The sequence below is a fragment of the Nilaparvata lugens genome, chromosome 1 (assembly GCF_014356525.2).
Source record: "Nilaparvata lugens isolate BPH chromosome 1, ASM1435652v1, whole genome shotgun sequence".
Taxonomy (NCBI): Eukaryota; Metazoa; Arthropoda; class Insecta; order Hemiptera; family Delphacidae; genus Nilaparvata; species Nilaparvata lugens.
This window is the reverse complement of record NC_052504.1, coordinates 69,154,081-69,167,950: the sequence shown is the minus strand read 5'-3', so window position 1 is coordinate 69,167,950 and position 13,870 is coordinate 69,154,081. Positions and strand designations below refer to the sequence as shown.

General features: G+C 36.8%; 1 protein-coding gene across 5 annotated transcripts in view; it reads right to left on the bottom strand.

The window, feature by feature from the left end:
* LOC111045723 (bromodomain-containing protein DDB_G0270170) overlaps positions 1 to 9,515 on the bottom strand; it is a 74,642-nt gene extending 65,127 nt beyond the window's left edge. The window contains exons 1-2 of one of the 5 annotated variants that reach the window (XM_039441357.1): positions 9,206 to 9,514; positions 3,023 to 3,249 (exon numbers count right to left, since the gene is read on the bottom strand). The gene's annotated coding sequence lies outside the window, so the exon portion shown is untranslated. Of the gene's footprint in view, positions 1 to 3,022; positions 3,250 to 9,205 lie in introns of all 5 variants that reach the window. The other 4 variants (XM_039441350.1, XM_039441343.1, XM_039441363.1 and 1 more) reach the window with 4 other exon arrangements.
* Between the last annotated feature and the right edge of the window lie 4,355 nt (positions 9,516 to 13,870).

The following is a 13,870-nucleotide window of genomic DNA, read 5'->3' as shown; positions in this document are numbered from 1 at the left end:
GAGGGTTGTAGTGCAAAAAAGAAGCATGGTCAAAAGGGTGAAAAGGGAATTATTATGATGGGTTTGCCTGCTGACAACCCTCTGATTTGTCAATCAACAGACCGCATTATTGATTTCTCTTTCAACTATAGTGATGTCCACGTTATAATGGCAGTATTCAATTAACATTGGTGTTGCTATCCTTGTCTATCATTCTACAAAGCAGATGGCGCTATCCTTTTCCACCTCAGCCAGGTTGCCTTATCGTTTTCTAACAATGAAGAAATATAATAATCTAATTAAATATTCAATTTCAATTGTAACATCATTTTATTATGATCATAGAGAAAAGATGGCCTAAGAAGATATCCCATTCATGGTAAAGGCAGTTTATGTTCTGAATTTCAATTCATATTCCTCATCTATCATTCGATAGCGCTATCCCTTACCACCTCCGCAAAGTTGCTATTTCGTTTTTCGACAATGTAGAAATATAATAAATTATAATATATAACAAGCTATTTGATTCAAATTTTGAAAATGTAGACTATTATCCAATCATTGAAAAACACATTTTCTTGACGAATAAATTCAAATTGATTTCTTGAAACAAGAATGAACAGTTATTATTACATCAGATATACCGGTATCAGCTATCCTCTATAGGAGCCAGTGGCAAGGCAGGGGATTGGCAACGTTGCTCTTCAATCTTTCTCCACTGCCATTATAACATGAACCTTACTATATGGAACACATTGAATATGTATGTGTATGAACTCTTCAACGCCACTAGGAGTCCATCAATAATTCAAAGTCACGCACGCCTTCTAATCACTGATGACTGATGATTGTAATGAGTGATGAATCATGGGTTAAAAATCACTCGAGACTGATGAAACGAGTGAATAATGAATCATGGGTTGAAAGTCACTGGAAACGCTCTTAGATAACACACAGTTATGACTCACAGTTGTAACCTACAAATTGAAAAACAGAAATTTCTTGCTTGATAGAATAGGAATGACTGGACTCCTGTAGTGAGGTCCAAGTTATATTGACATTGGAGAAAGATGGAAGAGCAACGTTTATGTTGGAAATTTAAGTTCTTAAATGGAGTCGATATACCTAGAAGTTGTATATTGAAGCTATGTGACGCTGGTAGTCTCTCATAATGTGGCGTTCTTACACTCTCACTCCAACAAAACTGTCTAGTATAGACAGTAGTCGACAGTAATCGGCTTCAGTTAACAAACAATCGGCTTGAGATTTGAACAAAAAAGACCTATACCATGGGATATCCTTCCATTCTATCTTTTCTCTATGATAATATACAGTGAAGTAACAATGTTACAGAAACAATATCCAGAAACAATGCTGTATCTTAAGGTTACCAGATAGGCCTACGTCATTACACATACAGTTTTTTCTTTGTAAGATCCTTGTTTCTGAGTACATACGGAAAAATCAGTATTAAATATCTCAAAAATGATTGAAGCTTTTTTGAATGCACCATTGAAATGATCGGCTAAAATAAGTCATATTATAACGACGATTAGTCACATAAAATTAGTTATCATTTAACGTGGAACCCACTATAAGGAAGAACGCCGAATGTGAGAAATATTCACATTTTGGGTTTTATGTAAAGTCATATTTACACCACAGTGTTGTCAATGGAATGTTGTCCACAAATTGTATTATTCAGAAAAGTTGTCAATATTGTTTCTGTTGAAAACAAGTTGAATGTTGCTGTGCGTATCATGAAATTGGCAATAAATTGCCGAAATTTGTCATAATAATCATAATTTTTTTGTTATAGAATGGAGCCACGTTCACACCAGAGTTGTCAACAAAATGTTGTCCACAAATAGTTTTATCCATAAATGAAAAAAAAACAATAAAAGAAATGTTGCCAATATTTTTTTTGGAAAACCTGCTAGATGTGCTTTTTAAGAAATCGGCAACAAATCGCTCAAATCTTCTGAAATCTCAGTTTAACTCTGGTGTTAACTTGGCTTCATATAGTTTAATTTAGTTCATTCTTCGTTACGGTCCATTGACTTTGGAATTGTCAGATTAGTGCTTCACCGATAATAATATGCTGTCATGGGGTGACCAATGTATTATCAACTGATCATAGAGCTAAAACCGAAATTGTTGAATAACTTGTTTAAATAAGTCAAACAAGTTGTCAAACAAATGATTGTTCAAGAGAGTGATAAATTTTGGAATAAAAATACTTCTGCTATCTATGAATTAAAGATAGAGAAGGCAAGAGAAGGTTGAAGGGCCGCGATCCTGCATGTATCGAAGAATTTTTGTGTTTATCCAGTTTAGGTTGAGAAAGTCTAGGTTTCTAGGCTTCAGTTTCTAGGCTTTAATGTTGTGACAAACGGATCTCAGAGGTGAGTTCGAACTCCTATATGACCTCCAGAATATATGTTGATACAACAGTGATGATCTTATTCTGGACTTATAAAGGCTTGCAATGCTCAAATTTCTTCGAAATAATCAGAAAGATCATGATTTCTTCCAAAAACAGGTTACTGTGCTTCAAATCAATTGGTGCTGTGATGTATTAAACAAGAGGTGGATAAATCAATCATAGTCCTCCATTACAGTATTTGGATGGACTATTTTGGAGGAAGAAACTACCATAGTTCTACAACATATCAAATAGTGAGGTCGACGTTATAATGGGAGTGGAGAACGTCCTAGCTGATACCAGTATATTATCAGATGTAATAACAACTATTATTCATGCTTAAGATGATGAATTATATTTTATGCGATAGGAGAATATTTTTCAATCATTAAAAGATACATTCCCATAATTGAGTTTAATATTATGTCGATTAATTATAATTCCACATAGTCAATAACCGATCAGGCAACGTTGGGGAGCTAGAGAAGAATAGCGCTATCTGCTTTGTCAAATGATAGACAAAGATGGTAACATCAAAGTTAATCAGATAATGTCATAACGTGGACCTCACTATAGTTCTATCTACAATAATATAATAGTACTTGAATTAGTGGTTACCTTTAAACTCGTTTTTCCAGCAATTTCCAACAATCTTCCACGTAGTCTTCCGAAAAGCACAACTCAAAAATCCAATAGTTTTTTTCAAAATTAACAGTCAACTTCACTATTTGAATTATACATTCAATTTTCTCCAATTTTTTTTAAAATGGACAGTCAACTTTACTCAACCCTATCAAAATAATTATTTGAAAGATAATGATTTGTTTCTAAAACAGGGTACTGTGCTTTAGATTGATTACAGCGTAACACCATAGAAAAAGAGACAATGAGAAGATATGTCATGGTATAGGGCGTTTATATTGCAAATTTCAGTGTTAACTGAAGCCGATGGTCTTAGTAGTTGTTTTCGGTGAGGCTAATGATGCCGTTTTAACACTCCACTCCAACAAAACACTAATAACAGACGGTAGTCAAATGTAATCAAGTTTACAGGGTTGAGTTAACAAAATATCGGCTTGAAATTTAGATCATAAACGTCCTATATCATGGGATATGTTCCTATGATATTTTCTTATGGTTAACACACAAGTTTTTTTTTGCTAGGGTGATGCTCACATGAGCTCTAGGCTTGTTAGTGGGTAATGAGGCGGATGATAATGAGAGATGAATGACCTACAGTTTTAGGTGGGTTCCAAACCACCGGAAAGCAATTACATAGTTCAACTTAAGATCAGGGGTTTCACAAATTTTCAAGAATGATTCAAAACACACCATAAAGTGGGGTCCACGTTATAATGGCAGTGGAGAAAAACATTGCCGATTCTTTGTCCTGCCACTGCCATCTATAGCTACGATAGCTATTACTCAAGCTATTCCAACATTGAATCAGGGTGGTTTTCTACAAATTATTCACATAACAAACTAGTTAGAACGACTAGAAAACGAAGTAATTGTTTAGTTTCTCACGTGTTATCAGCGAAACATACAGGTTGGATCGACTTGGAATTTGGATAATTTTTCAACTTTTCACGAGAAATTCGCTATTCACTCGAGCTATTTCAACTTGTTATCGGGGTTATTATTTTTTTTCAATTCACCACAAAACAAACAAATTATACCTCCGACTCAAAATCGGGATTTTGCAACTTTTCACAAGATATTCGTGATTCACTCAAGTTATTTCAACATAAAATCGAACAATTTTCAATACACACAAGCAGATAAATTTGAAACCGCAATTTTTTTCAACTTTTCAAGAGTTTACGATTCACTCTAGCTATTTCAACATAAAATAGTGATGATATTTAAACGTTCTACGAATAATTAGCGATCTACTCGTCATGCTATTTCAACTTATAATCAGGGTTAATTTAGATTGTTTCACCAATAACTATAAATAGGGCTAGGAACACACTAGCTATTAGATGTACTTGAATTCAAATTTTCACCAATAATTCAGTGTAGGCTACTAATGGATTAGATCGATTTGAAATCAATCAGGATGATTTTAGACAACTTATGATTTTTGATTTAGACTGATTCATGTTGTGTTAGAGAGGCCGAATGACACAAGTCAAGCTTCACTCATAAAATTTTAGTGACTTGTGAGTTTTACACACGAAAGAAACTAGTAAGATCGCCTTATAATAATTAAGATTTCCCAACTTTTCACTAGAGATTTACGATTCACCCAAGCTATCCCAATATAAAATCGAGACAATTTTGGAAGTTTTCACAAATCATTCGTGATACAAACGAGCTATTTCAACTGGAAATCGGGGTGATTAAACAATTGTCCACCAATAACTCGGGAAAAGAACTAGTTGGAGATAAAGGTTCTACAACTCTTCACGGAACAAAGTAGTTAGATCTACTCAAAATCAGGGTGATTTAGCAATTTTTCAGGAATAATATTCATGAAACACACTAGCTATCCCAATTTGAAATCGGGTTGATTTTAGAACTTTCAACGAATGATTCATGTTGTGTTAGAGACCGAATGACACATAAATTAGATCTTTATGAAATCGAGGTGATTTTAGAATTTTTCACTACAATTTGGGCTAAACTAGTATTTCAACCAGGAATCGAGGTAATTTTAGAACTTTTCACGAATCATCAGCGAAACTCAAGCTATTTCAACATAAAATTCGAGTTAATTTTTCAGCTTTTCACAAATAATTTGCGATCTACTCAAGCTATTTCAACATAAAATCAGGGCGATTCGACAATTTTCCACGAATAATTCACGACGCACTCTAGCTATTTCAACTTACTTGAAATCTGGTTGATTCGAATTTCCACCAATGATGATGTTGTGATAGAGACCGTATGACAAGTTCCCCACTTTCAGAAACGATGTAAGCGAAACACACAACTCAAATGTACTTGAAATCTTTTGTTTTTCAAATTTTCTCAATTAATTTACGATACACACTAGCTATTTCAACATAGAATTGGGGTGATTTTTCAATTTTTCTCCAATGGTTTAGTAAACAAGTAATTAGATCGAATCATCAACTTTTGTCTAGTGATTTGCGATTTACTCAATCTATTCCACCTTAAAATCGAGGTGATTTTCCAACCTTTCCACCAGTATTTCAGGAAACGAACTAGTTAGTTCAAATTGAATAAGTTTTTTTCGAATTTTCACGAATAATTTACGAAATACCCCAGCTATTTCAATTTTAAATCGGGGCTTTTTGAATTTTTTTACAAATTATTTGCGATATAAACAAGTTAGATCTTTGAGATCGGAAAGATCTGACAAGATTAAAAATCTGAGTTTTTCAACTTTTAACTAGTTTAGTGATTTACGATTCACCCAAGCTATTTCAACATAGAATCGTGATGATATTTGAACGTTTTACAAATAATTCGCAATCTACTCAAGCTATTTTTATTTGGAATTTGGGTGATATTTGAACGTTTCAAAGAATTCGCGATCTACTTAAGCTATTTTAACAAAAAATCGAGGTGATTTTAGAACTTTCCACCAATAGGCTAACTTGGGTGACACTAGTTACTAGATCTACTTGAATTTCAACTTTTCACCAATGATTCGGGGCACTAACGAATTAGATCGATTCGAAATCGGGTAGATTTTAGAACTTCTCACGAATGGTTCATGTTACAGACCAAATTAATGACACACAAGTTGGAATGGGGGTGACACATGAGTTACAACAACTTAAAATCGACAAGATTCAACAATTCTTCACGAATGATTCATGAAACATACTAGCTATATTTCAACATAAAATCGTGGTGAGCTTTTCATTTTTCCAAATTATCCACAAACTAAACAAGTTAAATCGGCTCAAGATCGGGATCTTCCAACTTTTCACGAGTGATTTACGATTTTGTTAAGCTATTTCAACATAAAATCGAGTTGTTTTAACAATTCTCTATGAACAATTCACGAAACACACTAACTATTTCAACTTGAAATTGTGGTGCTTCCTAACTCTCTACCAATAACTCGGGAAACAAACTGGTTGGATCGATTCAAGATCCGGATTTTAAAATTTTCAACATGCGATTCACGATTCACTCAAGCTATTTCAGCACTAAATCATGATGATATTTGAAATTTTTACAAATAACTCTTCATCTGCTCAAGCTATTTCAACCTAAAACCAGGGTGATTTGATAATTTTCAACAACTAATCCACGAAACGTATTAGCTATTTCAACTTGGAGTCGGGTTGAATTTGGAACTTTTCACAAATTATCAGCGATTCATTCAACCTATTTCAACACAAAATCGAGTTGATTTTTAAAATTTACACGAGTTATCAGCGAAATACAACTTGAAACTAAACTTGGAATCTCAGGTATTTCATAACTTCCCACGAATTAACAGGTTAATGCATAGTTTAACACATAGTTTAAAAGATTAATGCTGTGAAAGAGAGACTGAATGACACACAAGTTAGATCTACTTAGAATCAGGGTGATTTTCATACTTTTCACAGATAATTCAAGAAACACACATCCTATTTCAAATCGTAATCGAGGCCATTCACCAATTCATGAAAAACATCCCAACATAAGATCTGGGAGATTCAACAACTTTACATGAAGTCCGGGCTATTTTCTAAATTTTCATCAATACTTCACGAGACACACTATTTCTACTCGGAATCAGAGACTGGACAACTTTTCACTGATGATTCTTGTTGTGTTGAGAGTAGGGATGTCAATCCCGGGATCCCGATCCATTTTTGATACCAAACAATCCCGGGATTTTTCAGCGTCAATCCCGGGATTTTCGGGATTAGAAAACCTGAAATTGTGAATCGTATTTTCCCAAAAACAATTCAATATAGACTCATTTACGGTGATGAATATGAGTTTTGGATGGTTAATTTATTGTTCTAAGTGTTTGTATTCTACAGGCACAGCCTAGAGTTGCATATACATAATATACAGTACTCTGTACTGGCTAAATAGAATTCGCATTATCGATTTGCATCATTCGAGGAATGGTTATTGATCGGTTATGTCTCTAGGTTTGTTTCTGTTTACACAGCAGCACCAGTCTAGACCAGTGAGTAAATATATAATATATGAGTAATTATATTTATTACATTATTTTTATACTCACTGGTCTAGACAGCGCAATATTTGCAATAGTACTGATGTCATTTCCTTGAAATACACTCAGAACTTTGAAAAGACTTCAGAAATCAGAAACAAACAAGCACTAACTATTCACTCTGTCTAATTATTCCTCTCCTCTTCTTTTTCTCTATAATAATTAGAAGATCTAGTTGTAGTAAATATATTTGGCTCTACGAAATTTCATTTAGTAGTGTAGTGGTTAAGCTTTCGCATTTTTCGGTCAGTAAGGCATTACGGTCTTACAAAAATCTTCTATTCTATTATCAATATTATTAATTGAAGTGATATCAATTCAATTTATAGTATTTGAAATGATAAAAGTGTGAACTCTATCTCGTCCTGATGTAGGATGGAAATGCTTTTGTTCTACATAAAAAAGACTCTGCTGAGACATCTTGCTTTCCTCAGTTCTCACTATCATCTAGGATATAGCAAATTGAAGGTAAGACATCAAATAAAAAAGTTACTCCTAATCTTGAAAACATTTATAGAAATAGAATGTTTAATTTTAATATTATTCCTAAGTATTTTCTCATTTTAATAATATCCTCTCCCTTTTTCATCTCCACACACTGTTACTGAACATGTAATTGAGGAGGAACAATGCATGAAACTGATTTTTGCCAATCCCGGGATCCCGGGATTAATATTGGATAATCCCGAAATACCGGGATTGAAATTCAGTCCCGGGATTGACATCCCTAGTTGAGAGGTCTATATGACACACAAGTAAATCTACTCCAATTCTTCAAGATTTGACAATTTTTCACCAATAATTCGCTATATACACACTATCTATTTCAACTCGAAATCAGGGAATTTGAGAAGATTTTCAATGAATGTTGTGACAGAGAGGCCGAATGACAAACAAGCTAGATCGACTCACAATTTGTGGTGATTTAACAATTTTTCAGATATAATTTACGAAGCACGCGAGTCATTCAACAAAAAACCGGGTTAATTTTTCAACTTTCCACTAGTAATTTGCGATCCGCAAAAGCTGATTCAACATAAATTCAGGGTTATTTTCAAACTTTCCACCAATAATTTGCTATACACACCAGATATTTGAACGTAAAATCTGGTTGATTTATGAACTTCTCACAAATTATCAGCAAAACACTTGATTTTAAATATAGAATCGTGGTGATTTTGCTAATTTTTCACAAATTATTCGCGATACACATAAGTGTTAGATTCAATTGAAATCAGGTTGATTCAACATTTTCTCACCGCACAAGTATATAAATTCCAAATAGGGATTTCTCAACTTTTCACGTGAGATTTACGATTTACTGAAGCTATTTCTAAATACTCGTGTAATCGGGGTGGTTTTGGAAACTTCTACGTATTATCAACGATCAACACAAGCTATTTCAACATAAAATCAAGGCTATTTTTGAAATTTTCTGCAATAGCTCGGGAAACAAAACTAGTAAAATAGATTTAAGATATGGTTTTTTCAACTTTTCACGATTGAAACACGAAACAAAGGAGTTAGATTGACTTTAGATAGAGATTTTTCAACTTTTCATTAATTCACTATCTTCTCAAGCTATTTAAATCATAAAGGAATATAACAATTTTCCACGAATAATTCACGGAATACGCTACCTATATCAACTGAGAATCGTTATTATTTGATAAGTTTTCACTGACTCTTTCAACTTCAAATGATTTTAACAACTCTTTCACAAATAATTCATGTTTTGTTAGAGAGACCGCATGACAAGTGTCCACCTTTCACAGCGACGACATCAACTTGAAAGTTGTTTTGCTACCACTTGTTAGAAGCTGATGATAGTTTGAGTTTTCACCACCAGAGTGCATTCCGAACCACCCCTTATTGTGGAATCAACCCCTCTACATGTCTCCTGCTAATCGGTCCTCCACATTTATCCCTATTCATTATTCCATGCCACCTTTTCCTCATCGTCCTCCTCCTCCTACTCGTACTCCTCCAACTCCTCCTCCACCACCATTTCCTCCTCTTGCTCCTCCTCCTCCTATTCTTCCGTCATTCTTCCTCCAACTACTCCTCCACCTCCTCTTGCTCCTCCACCACCTTCTCTTGCTCCTTCTCCACTCTTCCTCTTCCGGCACTCTTCCTTCAACTCCTCCTCCACCTCCTCTTTCTCCTCCTACTCCTTCTCACCCTACTCCTAATCCTCCTCCTTTGTCTTACTCCTCCTCCTCCTCTAATCGGTGGAAATCAGTCAGACGCATATTGTCATCCACTCTTTAAAAAACATCCCTTGTCTCATCTGTTGAAAATCTTATACTACTCCAGCCACAAAACCGTTTTTCCTCCTCCTTCTTCTCCTTCTCTTCCCTTTCCTTCTTTTCTTTCTCCTTTGTCTCTGTCTTCTCCTTCTTCAACCCGTCATTGTGGGATCACCCCCTCAACATGTCTCCTGCCAATCGTTTGTCCATATTCATCCTAATTCATTATTTCATATATTTTCCTCTGCTCCTCCTCCTCATCAACCCCCTCCTTCTACTCCTCCTTCTCCACTACCTCCTCTTTCTCTCCTCCACCACCTTATTCTACTCCTTCAACACATCCTCCTCATCCTCGTCCTCCTCTTCTTCTGGTTACTCCTACTCAGTCTACTTCTCCTTCTTCTTCTTCTCATTTGCTGCATCTTCCTTCTCCTCCTTATGTCCCTGCTTCCACTTCTCCTTCTTATTCTACTCCTACATCTTCTCCTCCTCCTTCTCCTTCCCTTCCACTTCATATTTGGTCAATCTCTAACTCGTCAACAGTCCATTTGCTGAAGTCTCCTTCTCCTATCGTTTCTCATCTGTCTCTTTCTTTTCCTCCTTAGCCTCATCTTCCTTCTCCTCCTTCTAACCATCTCCTTCTACTTCTTTCTACCCTACTTCTTCTTCTTCATCGCCCACTTCTTCTCTCTTTTCCTCCTTTGCTGCAACTTCCCTCTCCTCCTTATTTCCCTGCCCATACTTCTATTTCACCTCTTTCCTCTCTTCCTCACCCTCCTGCAATCACCTATTCCTCCTCCTTCTTCCCTTTCCAATCTTTTTTTTCTTTCTTTCTTCTCCTTCTCATTCGTCTACTCCTTCTCCATCTTCCACTCCTTATTGTGTAGAATAAACTCCCTTAACATGACTCCTGCTAATCGGTCTCACATATTCATCCTTATCCATCATTCCATATCTTTTCCTCCTCAGTTCGGTGCAAATCGCTTATTGTCGTCCGCTCTTCAAAAAACATACCTTGTCTCATCTGTCGTAAATCTCATACCACTCCAGTCAAAACACAGTTCTCTCCTTCTTCGTCTTCTTCTTTGGTCTTCTTCTTCTTAAATTAGACCATCTGTTCTGATTTTGTCTTGACGTATCGGCGAGAAATCGGTCGGTGTGAAAACGACAAATGGCTGTCGAAGTCATTGGGGTCGTTTACAGCATTAAACTTTGGATATTCGTTTAATAATAATTACCTATTGATTGGCATTTGAATAAATTAAATTTCTCTTTAATTTCCATGATTCGAGGTATCTTTACATTAAACAGTCTCTTTACTGTATGCTTCTTGTGGACTCCTTTCATGCACTGACTCTATAAAACCACGTGTGAGTCTCATTCAAGTGTCACAGAAGTTAGAGGGTACTGTCAAATACTACCCTCCCCAAAAATCATGGAAATCAACCCTTAAAATCTCCAGGGATTGCCGAACCCGCCCTCAACCACGACGGGATAGTTGTGTTTTTATAGTGGGGTTCACTTAACAATAGTAGTATTATATTAACGTTGGTGTTGCTATCCTTGTCTATCATTCGACAAAGCAGATAGCGCTATCCTACTCTAGCTCCACAACGTTGCCAGATCGTTTTTTAACAAGGTAGGAGTATAATTAATTGCAAAATATTATTTCATCTCAATTACGAAAATTTATTGTTCTATCATTGCGAAATATATTTTCTTGACATTTTAAATACAATAGATAATTTCAAACAATATTTCATTAGATACACCAGTAGCAGCTATCTTCTATAGAGTGCAGTGGCAAAGCAGAGTATCGGCTATGCTATTCTCCTATCTTTCTCCACTACCATTATAACGTGGATCTCACTATGGGAGGGGTGAATCAGAGTGAGTAGTGTTTTAGCGGTTGATATGATGACTGACGATTCGAATCCCCCCATAACCCCTGAAAAAACACCCCTTTCTACCCTCGAATCCCCCCCTACCCTCAAAACCACCCCAAAAAACGCCCCTAGTTCATACACATGTTGAACATGCATACTAATGTCGAATGGTTGGACGCAGTGTATATTAATCGATCGCTGCCTTTTACTTTTCCTCTCTTTATTCCTTCTCATCATAGGCTATCCTTCTCTCTATCAATGCATTGTTCTCTCTTCTGTATCCTTCTCTCTCTCTAGTAGCCTTCTCTCTATATGAATTGTTCTTTCTTGTGTATCCTTCTCTTTCCTCGGTATCCTTCTCTCTATATCTGTATTTGGGAAATACACCAACTCTACCCCGCGGTCGAATGGGAGCGAATCAAGGCTCCTACAGACGCTTACATTCTGTACGTAGAGATGACATCACTGCTTGTCACATTTGATCCGCTCTCACTCTGTGGAAGTAATAACGTTATTACTCTCAACGATATAAATCTGCTTTACTATGAACATTCATATTCGATCAGTCCAAACTCCTTTGGATCCTAATCTGTAAGCTCATATCATAGAGGAGAGGTACCTAGCATAAAAAGTTATACCATGGTAGGGCGTTAATATTGCAAATTTCACAGTCAACTCAAGCCGATAGTCCTAGTAGTTGCTTTTGGTGAAGCTATGTGACTCTGGTAGTCTCTCATACTGTGCCGTTCTTTCGATCTCCCCCAACAAAACACGTTCAAGACAAAGGCATCCTCATCTGGTTTTTCTCCATGTTGAGACGCATTGGTATACAGCCTCATTCAGAGTAAGAATATGAACACCTTCTGGGAGTCTCTCCCTGCGAGCTCCTGGTTCCAGTTAGCCAGCTCTTCTGGTTTGGAATTTGGCCTAGCACTGATTCTTCTCCTACTTGTGCTGAAATCAGCATCCAAATGAGGCTCAATGACTGCTGGTCTAGGCTGTGGTGCTTCCCCTTCAACCCGATTGTCTCATGGTGGCACCACTTGCTCAGCATTGTCAACAGCCGGTCTCACTACTGTATACCCATTCTTTCTCAGGTAAGATACATAATCTCCAAGATTTTGGACAGAGAAAATCTATTAAAAGGCTTTTCGGGGTCGGTCCGCGACGCGTCGCTCCGCGCTCCTAGTGCACGGAGGTCAGGTAGGAGATTCTCCGCGCTCGGGTAACTTCGGGTGGGCTCGGCTGTTTCCGACCTCTGCTTTAGTAAAAGCCTGCTGTTCTGTCGTCTTCCAGTTCACATTCTAATCAATTACTTACGATCACAGTGAGTAAATGGGATGTATCAACATTTTATCCTTTTTTCCTTGATATTTCCTCCTTCTCTGCTTCATCCACAACTGCCAAAATAACATTTCTTCATCTGAGTCATTAATCACTCACGTCTGCCACTTTATCACAACCTCAAATTAGAACTGACTTCAATTGACAAGTCTACGTCACGACTAACTAATCCAAAACGGCGTCATGCAGGAGAGCGGAAAATGGAAGTTCCGTGCACTACAAGCGACGCGAGGCGGCACGGCGCCGTTTTGGACTAGTCGTCGTGACGTAGACTTGCCAATTGCGATTTGAGGTAAGACATGGTTACCATGGTTGAAGTTGGAGTTCTAATTGTAGTCAGTTCTAATTTGAGGATGTGATAAATTGGCAAGACGTGAGTGATGGATGACAGATGAAGAAATGTTATTTTTGGCAGTTGTGGTTGAAGCAGAGAAAGAGGAAATATCAAGGAAAAAAGGATAAAATGTTGGTACATCCCATTTATTTACTGTAATCGCAAGTAATTGATTAGAATGTGAACAGGAAGACGAAACAGCAGGCTGTCGGAAACAGCCGAGCCCTCACGAAGTTACCTGAGCGCGGAAAAATTCTGACCTACCATCCGAGCACTAGGAGCGCGGCGCGGTCGGAACCGCGGTTCCGACCCCGAAAAGTCCAGAGACGTTTCGTGATAATGCACGGAGGTACACTTGATCACATGTATTCAATTCCGGGTCGAAAATTTTCCGCGCCGCTCCACCGACCTAGAGCACGCTCTACTTTAGAGTTATTCATAATTTTTCTTATAATATTTTATTTCGAGTGAGCTATTCAACGCTCATTCAAC